The sequence below is a fragment of the Lynx canadensis genome, chromosome F2 (genome assembly GCF_007474595.2).
Source record: "Lynx canadensis isolate LIC74 chromosome F2, mLynCan4.pri.v2, whole genome shotgun sequence".
In the NCBI taxonomy this organism is placed as follows: Eukaryota; Metazoa; Chordata; class Mammalia; order Carnivora; family Felidae; genus Lynx; species Lynx canadensis.
In genome coordinates, this window is record NC_044320.2 from 82,998,500 (window position 1) to 83,008,127 (window position 9,628).

The 9,628-nt window shown below is 40.6% G+C and overlaps 1 pseudogene; it reads left to right on the plus strand.

Annotated features, from left to right (window-relative positions):
* The first annotated feature begins 4,343 nt into the window (after positions 1–4,343).
* Positions 4,344–9,085, plus strand: LOC115506066 (annotated as a pseudogene).
* Positions 9,086–9,628: the final 543 nt, after the last annotated feature.

The following is a 9,628-nucleotide window of genomic DNA, read 5'->3' on the forward strand; positions in this document are numbered from 1 at the left end:
AGTACTGTTTGACAATAAAAAGAAATGAAGCACTGATATAAGCTGTAAACAACACAGATGAACCCAGAAAACATTAAGTGAAGCTAGCTAGTCCCAAGGGACCACACGTTGTGTTACTGCATTTATAGGAAATATTCACAGGAGGCAACTCCACTGAGAGACGAAGTAGTAGACTGGTGGTTGCCTGAGGCTGGGGGCAACGGGTAAGGGTTTCCTTTCAGGGTGAGGAAAACATTCTACTTAATGGCAGTGATGGTTGCACGAGTGTACACAGAGACAGTGAACTGTGCGTGGCAAATGGGTGATATTTATGTGTATTTTACCTCAAAAATGCTTTAAAAAACCCAATGGCAGGACACAGTGTTCTTAATTCTCGCTTTTGGGCCCCCACACTATACATGATCTGAATATTAGCGTGCTTTGACAATATGTCTAAAAGAATATGAAGGAAATGCCAAAGTTCAAGTGGTTTGTTAAGTGATCTTTCTATACTAGTCATCCTGAAATCAATACATATTCCTCCCAAAAGTGACGATGAGAACTAAGAATTATCTGAAACATTCCATTAAACAATATCTTCTGATTTGACCTAGCTCGCCTCATCATGGTAATAGAGATATCATTAACAAACATTGTTTAGTAAAGGACAAAATCTCTTGGGGCACCTTGGCCGTTACGTCAGTTAAGCATCCAATTGTTCTTTCAGCTCAGGTCATGATCTCACGGTTCATGAGACTGAGCCTCATATTGTCATTTTTCCCAGAAGTTTACAGTGATTTCTGTTAAGTTTCCTTAATTTCTCATAGGAAACACGTATGTCTTGGATTTTCAAGAAGCCAGCATAATCTGCATCAGAGAAGAAACAGAAATAAAATACATGGGTAATTTTTGCATATACAGGACTGTGCATCTACATTTCACTCATTCACACATTGAATAAATATATATCTTCAATGGAAGATGTTATACTCAGTTCTACAGATACAATAGAGAAGACCCCTGGCTCTCGATTAGCTTAAAGTCTAGTGAAGGAGAAAGACAACTCAAATGGTAATTCTAAATTCAGATAGTTCCTATTAGAAGACAGAGTTCTGTGATCATAACTTGATCTAGATTGGGCCCAAGGAAGATAGATGTCCCTGAGGAAGAGATAAATATACTGAGGAATGAAGGACGAGCAGGAGACAAGCAAAGGAGCAAGACAAAAACTCTCAACAGTCTAGAGCATGTGCCGAACGAAGTTCCACTGTAATCTGCTTCTGGCCAAGATGGGGTAACACATACTAATTGATCTTCCTACCTGAAGCAAGCAAAAACAGAACAGACAAAATACAATTTTAACATGATTTTCAAGACGCGGAACTTCAGACAAAGACAATGATCCCTGAAAACAAAACACGTTAGCCTAATACAGGCCCAAGCTCACTGCCTTGAGAGAGTTTTCAGGCTATGACACAAGATAAATAAAATATTTAAGTAGATTTCAGCAGACTCCTTGAGTCGAGGTGGCAAAACAGTCTGGTGAAGTCAAGACAGAGATGACAGGTCAGCATCCAGGAGAGGAGAAAGCAGGGCACAGAAAGAACCCTGGGCATCTGCACAGGGTCCCCTTTGGCTATTCAGCAGAGTAACAACCAGTGCATACATGGAAGGAAGTCATCAAGGGAAAAAAAATCTGAAGAGAGTAGACAAAACACTGCCTGGTGCTCCCAGAGCATGAGGGACAGTATCTATTCACATTAGCTAAGATAGAAAAACTCATAATTGGCCTTAGGCTGATCACCACTCTGGATTCATCCAATAATTTGTAAGAGCAAGACTAAAGGATCCAACTGTATGTAACTTAACTATATCTCCAAACAAAGCATGAAAAGATAACTAGAGGCAGGGAGCTATTGTTTTAAAAACCAAATAGCACAGAGATGTAAATTATGTTAGCCATGAATACGATGGGTAGGAATAAACCCATATTAGACATCACAAAAGACTGAAGTTTAACATTCGAAACCTGGGAGAAAACTTCAACTGGGAAATATACAATTGCCCAAAGAGACAGGGGAAAGGGACAGGAAAAAAAATGGCCCAAATCTTCCTAAAATTCATGGAAACTATATTCCCACTGACCCAGGAAGGATATGTCTAGGAAAGAAGGAATGGAAGTCAACTCTTGTAATTTGCCTAAACTCTATACGATGTAGTATAACATTACTGGAAGGGAGACTGCGATTCTGAAGCCATAGACTATAAACCCTAAACCAAACACTGAAGCAGCAAAACTGAAAAGTTCTAGCTAGGAAGCCTAAATAAATAAGTGAATAAATGAGTACATGAATAAATGAATACATGAATAAATAAATAAAAGGATAAAACTGAATCATGAAAATTACTCGATTAAAGAAAGCGGAAAAAGAAGAGAACTGGAACAAGGAGCAGATAGGGCAAATGCAAATCAAACAGCATGATGACATATTCAAATCAACTATCTCAAAAATCACAGTAAATGAAAAGGGTCTAAAAGCCTCAACTAAAACGCAGACTGTCAGAATGCATAAAAAAATAAGACTCAACTATATGCCACCTATACAAAATGCACTTTAAATGTCATGACAGAAATTTGTTCAAAAGACAGAAAGATGATATACCACATTAACACTTGACCAAAGAAGGCTGAGCTAGAGTGGCTATATGAATACCAGATAAAACAGTTTCAAGCAAAAAATTTTTACCAGCAATAAACAACAGGTCATTGTATAATCATAAAAGGGTCAATTAAGAGCAATCTTAAATGTTCCTGTATCTGTTAAAAGCTTCAGAGTAAATGAAGCAAAAATTGATAGAACTGAAAAGAGAAATAGGCAAATTCACAATTATAGTCTGATATTTCAACACGCTCAACATCAGCAAGGGCATAGTAGAATTGGCCGCCACTATTCTTCTCAAGGATCTATGGAACAGTTACCAAAAATAGTATGTCTTGGGTCAAAAATAAATCTTAATAAAAGGAAGAAGTCAAGAGTCCTGAAGTCATAATAGTGTGTTCCCTGACCACAAAGCAATCAAATCAGAAATCCAGCACAAAAATAACTCTGGAAAATACTCAACTATTTGTGAACTACAGAACACATCGAAATATCCCCTGGGTAAAGAAGTAAAAAAAAAAAAGAAAGAAAGGATTCTGAACAGAATGAAAATGAAAACAGAATTTGTAAAGTCCTGCTTTAGTAGCACTCACACGAAGACTGATAGCACTGAATGTATATATTAAAAAAGAAGAGGGAATTGCGGTGCTTCTTCCTGCATTTGTGGCTCCTCCCCCAGCTTCTCAAGCGCCCATCCATGCCCCGACCAAACCTGGCAGTGACTGGAGAGCAGGTGCTTTCTTCACACGCGCACAGCAGGCACTTGGACGGGTGGGGGCGTGGTCCGCCCCCTGCTGGGAATTGAAGTTGGGAGAGAAGCTGTAGGAGGCGACCTCCCTAGACTGAGGTGGGCCTGGGCTGGGCCCGGGGCTCTGCTGGAGCCTGAGGCGGCGGCGGTGACAGAGTCATGGGCCCTTCTGGAAGGGAGAGACCAATGCCTGCACACCTGTCTCCCCTCCCTTCCTCTCCGCCGCTGCCAAGGGTTTTCTCTTCTAGCTCCCCATCTTTTTCTCAGTACCTACATCATCACCCTTCTTCCAACTTTACTTCCCAGCTTCTTGCGACCCTTTCTCTCACTTAAACCTCAGTTATTAAGGCTCTTTTCACCCTAGTCCTGACGGAGACTTCATGTGCCAGCAGTCTCTTTCATGGGATGTCCCCATCCTTCCCCTCTCCCCACATCCTATTCTGGGCTGATGGCAGCCAGAAATCCTTCCTATTGCTTTTACCGGCAGTTTCCCTCTGTCCCTGAAGCTTGGCACAGATCAAGTCCACCACACCCACGCTGAGAAGGACCCTTAGGAGAACCATTTGTCCCATGGTGGGTTTGTACAGTGTGTTCTCGATTTTCCTCTGGTTGTTTATTTTAGTCTGAATATTTGTCACTCTCCACCACTATAATTTGCAAAGGTATGTTTTGGTTGCATGACAAGGAGTTAGAAATGAGCCAGAGACCATTCGCATGTAAGAAGATTTAGACATTTAGGATAAAGGAAGAAAGGAGAAACAGAATGTTAAGAAGGTTAGATTCCTCAAATTATTTTGATATCTTTTGTGATCTGAGGAAGTGGAGATTACTGAGCCTACACAGATTGACATTTTGGGAGAAAATTTCATGGTGCTTGATTCGCTCTTGGAGTAAAGTGAACACAAGTTTTCAAACCTGAATTTTCTCTCACTTGGAACCAGCAGTATATCTGAATGTTCACTTTCATCAGAACTTGTATCAGAGAAAGAATGGGAGTCTGTTTCAACAAAAATGACTACGTCCGGGACCTGAAAAGGGTAATTCTGTTTCCTAATAGTGTATATGGTCATTTTAGTGGGCACAGATCAGAATTTTTAGAGTTTACTTGGAGAATCCAACACTGCAAGCAGTAGAGAAATAAGACAATCTTTCATGAAAATGGCAATGAATCTACATTCTGATAAAAAACATAAAAACAAATATGAATAACCCGAGGCGCCTGTGTGGCTCAGTCAGTTGAGTGTCCAACTTCCGCTCACTTGGGTCATGATCTCACAGGTTGTGTTTTGGAGCCTTGCGTCCAGCTCTGTGCTGATGGCTTGGAGCCAGGGGGTTGTTTTGGATTCTGTGTCTCCCTCTATCTCTCTGCCCCTAACCCACTTGCATTTAGCCTCTGTCTCTCTCAATAGTAAATAAACACTAAGTAAATAAATAAATAACCAACCAACCTACCAACCAAAGGATACTAAGGTACAGAGTGATTTTCAAAAATAGAGCATATGAAGTAGTCAAAGATGAAGATCTGTGGGAAACATATGACAATTACGGAACAAAGTGTCTTGCAGATGATCCAGAAGGTGGTCTGTATGAAACCTGGGATTATGATCATTATGATTTTGGTACTGATGATCCTGAAAGCATGACATTGTATAGAAGAGAAATGGATGCTTCTAATTCTGGAGAACTGTAGTTTGTGAATATTTACTAACCAGGGTGTCACACTGCCATGAATTAGCTCCCACATGGAGAGACTGTGCTAAAGAAGTAAATGGATTACTTCAAATTAGTGCTGTTAACTGTGGTGATGATAGAGTGCTTTGCCAAATGAAAAGAGTCAAAAGATATGCCAGCCTCTTTCTTTTTAGGTCTGGGACGGCCACAGTGAAATAGGCCAGGGACAGATCAAAGGAAAGTTTGGTGATTTTCCCCATGAAGAACTTTAGAAACACAGTGATGGACAGGAAATTTTTGTTCACTCCATAGAAACTGGTTTTGCTGCTGGTATTCGCCAGCTGACCACTTTTTGTTGCAAAGGAGGAGATTTTTTAACTTCATAGACACGACTCAGGTTAATGAGCATGTTGGATGGTCTTGTTAAGGTAGGAAGGATGGCCTGTGCCACCCAGGACAAACTTTGTAAAAGTCTTGATATTGTGACAAGTACTACTGCTTATTTTCCTCTGGTGCCACATTAAATAACAGAGAAAAGCAAAGAAAATTAAGAAAGAAAATTAAGCAAAGAAAAAAAATTCCTTAATTAATTGGATGCTCAAGAAATATATTTGGAAATCATGCATAGTCTTCCAGATTTTGAGCTAATTTTGGCAAAATCACAAACGGATCGATTCCTTCATCATCGTGGCTCTTATTTAGTTTTGGAAAATATGAAAATTCAAATGATCCTGAGTTGAAGGAACTAAAATTTCTACTCAAAAGTGAACATATTCAAGTTGTCATGGCTGAGTGTCCCCCTGCACCAGACATCTGTAGTAATCTCTCTGAATTTCAACAATGTCTAGCAGTATTTAAAGGAGAAGATACCAAAGAATTTGCTGTTGTAGTACTTGGGATACTTATAAAGATAGCAACAGAAAAATATCTTCACCAAAAATGGAAAACATATTTGAATCTACTTTCAGATTTTTTTCGTACTAACATTTCATCATAGGAAAACAAGTCACAGATATTCACTATTTTAACTCTTCTGTAATTTTTTGCACTCCACCTGCAGAAGTCAAACTCATTAATTGCTCGGGTGGCACATTTTCAATACCAACACCATCTTCCTTTGTTTTTATTGCTGACTTTGCTTTTCTTTCCTAGAAAAAGAGCACAAAACAAAACCTCAACTTCAGAAAAATACCACATTAATTCATTTGGTCACGCACTCACCCACTAAGACAAGAACATATTGTATGTGCCAAGTAATATGCACAATCCGGGGAAAAGCTGGAAATATAAATAAAAGACTGAATCTGTTCTATATGATAGTAGCGGTAGAGATACATGAAAACATGTAAGGACAAAAAATTCCATCCACTAGTTCTGCAAGGGAAGTGAATAACATACAGTGAATGCAAAAATGAGGAAACACATTTGGGAAGTTCAGCAAAACTGGGAGGATAACTCTATATCTTAAAAGATGGATAAAGTGCACAGGGAGGGTGTGAAGGGGATTCTAGAATGAGCATAAAGGTCAAGTATGAAATAATATAGTAAGTCACAACACCTATGCAATATGGCGAAAACTGAACAGCGTTATTGGGAATGGGATAGTGAGATATTACTGGAACATCAGGACGAAAGCAAAAAAAGGGGGAGCTGAGTTTTGCTAGAACAGGAATTTTCTCCTTCAGGTAATGGGGAACCACTGAATAAGCAGAGGAGTGATATCGTCAAAAGTATATTTTAGAAAGGTCACTTTGGCAGCAATGTAGGATGAAGGTAAAGGAAGCAAAACAAGAAAAGTACTGCAAAATTTTAGGTGAGAGAATGAATTACAGGAATAACATATGAAAAATGGTGAGGAGGTACAAAATTTCGAATGTGGTGACTGGATGCAGTGATTTCAGGGAAGTTCAGAGTCCAGGACTTTTCTTGTTTCAGGGTTGCTATTTATTAGGCTAGGGAACACAAATGACAAAGCAGATTACAAAGTGTCAAGCAAGAGGAAATGAAAGCGTCAGAAACAAAGTCTTTAAACTGGGGCCTATTAAATTTAAAGTACCCAGGGGACCTACGAAGAAAATGTTAGGGTCGTCTGAATGCCAGAGTCAGCACCTGACTCTTGATTTTGGCTCGGGTCATGATTGTTCATGGGTTCAAGCCCCCCTTCTCGTTCTGCAAAGTGCGCGGTCTTTTTGGGATTTTCTCTCTCACTCTTTGTCTCTCTGCCCCTCCCCATGTGTGCTTTCTCTGTCTCTCTCTCCAATAAATAAATGAATAAAATTTGAAAAAAAGAAAATTCAGGTCAATACAGTTCAAGTAAGAAAAGCCCATTGTTACAATTGTTACTCTATGTTACTCTATGAAGCATATTAAACTGATATAATAATGCAAAACTACACAGAACTGTGAAACTGTGAAAAGGAAAGTAAAATGGTGTGGGAAGAGAAAAGATGGCAGTGGAGGGGGATCAGAATTTCCCTCGTCCCTCAAACACAGCAGTTATTGAGGTCAAAACACTTGGAATACCAGAAAAACAGACCGCAGAGGGACAAAAATATCTTCACAGGTGCAAAGAGACAGCTTGGCGGGATGGAAGGGTGTGTAGGCGAATTGGGAGAAATAAAATAGTCTGCACAGACATAGAGTGGGGGAAGCACTTTGGTGGAGAAAAGAAAGAGAGAGAGAGGCTGTGGGAATTTTATTTGGATAAGAGAAAACATGTCTGGACCACAGACCAAAGAGAAGTTCAGAGAACCAGTTGCTACTTTGCAAAACAGCCTTGGAAGTTAAAAAACAGAATTTTCAAGCTTGCCAGACTTTCTCTAAAAAACAGCTGCCACTTCCCATGACTGGTGGGGCGGGAGCCGCCCCTAGGCTTGGTAGCAATCTCAGAGCTACCCCGGGAGAGACCACCTTGAGTATGGTGGAAAGGGGAAGTATTGCCCTGCCCAAGGGAAAAGACCCTGCAGGCACCAGCCAGAAGCCCTCTGTTCACTGGGCAGAGAGTTGCAACTCCACTACCAGGTCCGAGCAAAGCGGGATACTACAGTGTTTTGAAACCCAGCCCAAGGCTCAGGGAACACAGGGGACTGTGCACCAAGGCACGCCGGCCCTCCAGGCTATTCCGTGAGGACGACCTAAACAGTGAGTTTTGAGACACCTCGCGTGGGCAGGAGAGATTAGGGTATCGCCATTTTTCTCCCCATGACCAACGTCGTGCAGCTTCAGTGAATGGACAGTGAGCCTCTGTGGAGGTAGGCCCATTATACCAAACCCTGCCTCTCTGTGCCTGGTAACTGCTTCTCTATGGGAGTGGGACTGACATTGATGAGACCAGACAGCCCCTTCTCTAGACCGGGACAGACACCAGTACCAGACACCAGTAGACAACTCTCCTCTGGTTTTCTATTTTAGTTTGTTTTCATTTGTATTTTTTATCCTTTCTTTTTTAATGTTTATTTCTTTGAGAGTGAGTGATCAAGCAGAAGAGGTGCAGAGAGAGGGAGAGAGAGAGATTCCGAGCAGGTTCCATGCTCTCACTGCAGAACCTGATGAGGGTGTCAAACCCATCAACAGCAACATGTCCTGAGCCAAATTCAAAAGTCGGACGCTTCACTAACTGAGCCACCCAGGCCCCCATCTTTTCTTAACTTTGCTTTCCCTTTATTCTCTTTTCCCTTTTTTCTCTATCTACTCTATTTCCTCTTCTCCCTTTGAAATCACCCTAGTAGTATCAAGTTGACTTTGAGTCAAAGTTAATTATATATTTTTTCCCCTTGTTTCTCTGTTCTGATTGTTTGATCGAACATTTTCTCTATACTTTTCCAGAACCCCCTCTTCATTTTCTTCCCTCTCTTTCTGGATTAAGCCTTATAGCTCCTTTGAGTCACTGCCTGGTCTTTTTTTCCACTCTTGTCATTTCTCTCTTTGGGCTAAGGATTCTTCACCACTCTCTTCTACTTTCCAGGATTACTTCAACAAACAAATCAAAGCACACCTAGTGGAAGGCCAAAACCACCACTCCATGTAGCGAGAAAAGCAGGCAAAGACGCACTGAAAGAGTGCACACAACACACTCCAAAAACTTTTGTTTAACTGCCAGGCCCTGGACCGTGTAAGACCTTTTTTTTATAGTAGTACTCGCAGGTGTGGGACATAGAACAAGCTATTAAAACACAAAAAAGACAAGAATCTAGCCAAAATGACGAAATTGAAGAATTCTCAAAAAATTCCAGGAAGAAAGGACAGACAGAGAAGTGCTCAAAAGAGACAGAAACAATATATCTGTGCACGTTTTTGGAATAAAACGAATAAGACGCAGAGTTGCACTTGAATCCAAACATAGAAGACAGCAATCTACTGCTTCAGAGGTCAAGGACCTAAGGAATCGTCACGATGAATCCTGAAAATAAAATATAAACAAGACAAAAAATAAATTAGATGCAGTGACAGCAAGGAAGGGAGAAGCAGCAGTCAGAATTGGTGAAACAAAAGAGAATGTGGACAAAGATTAAGCAGAGAAAGATAAGAAAAGAAAATACTAGACCAAGAGGCAGGTACTAGAGACCTAAGT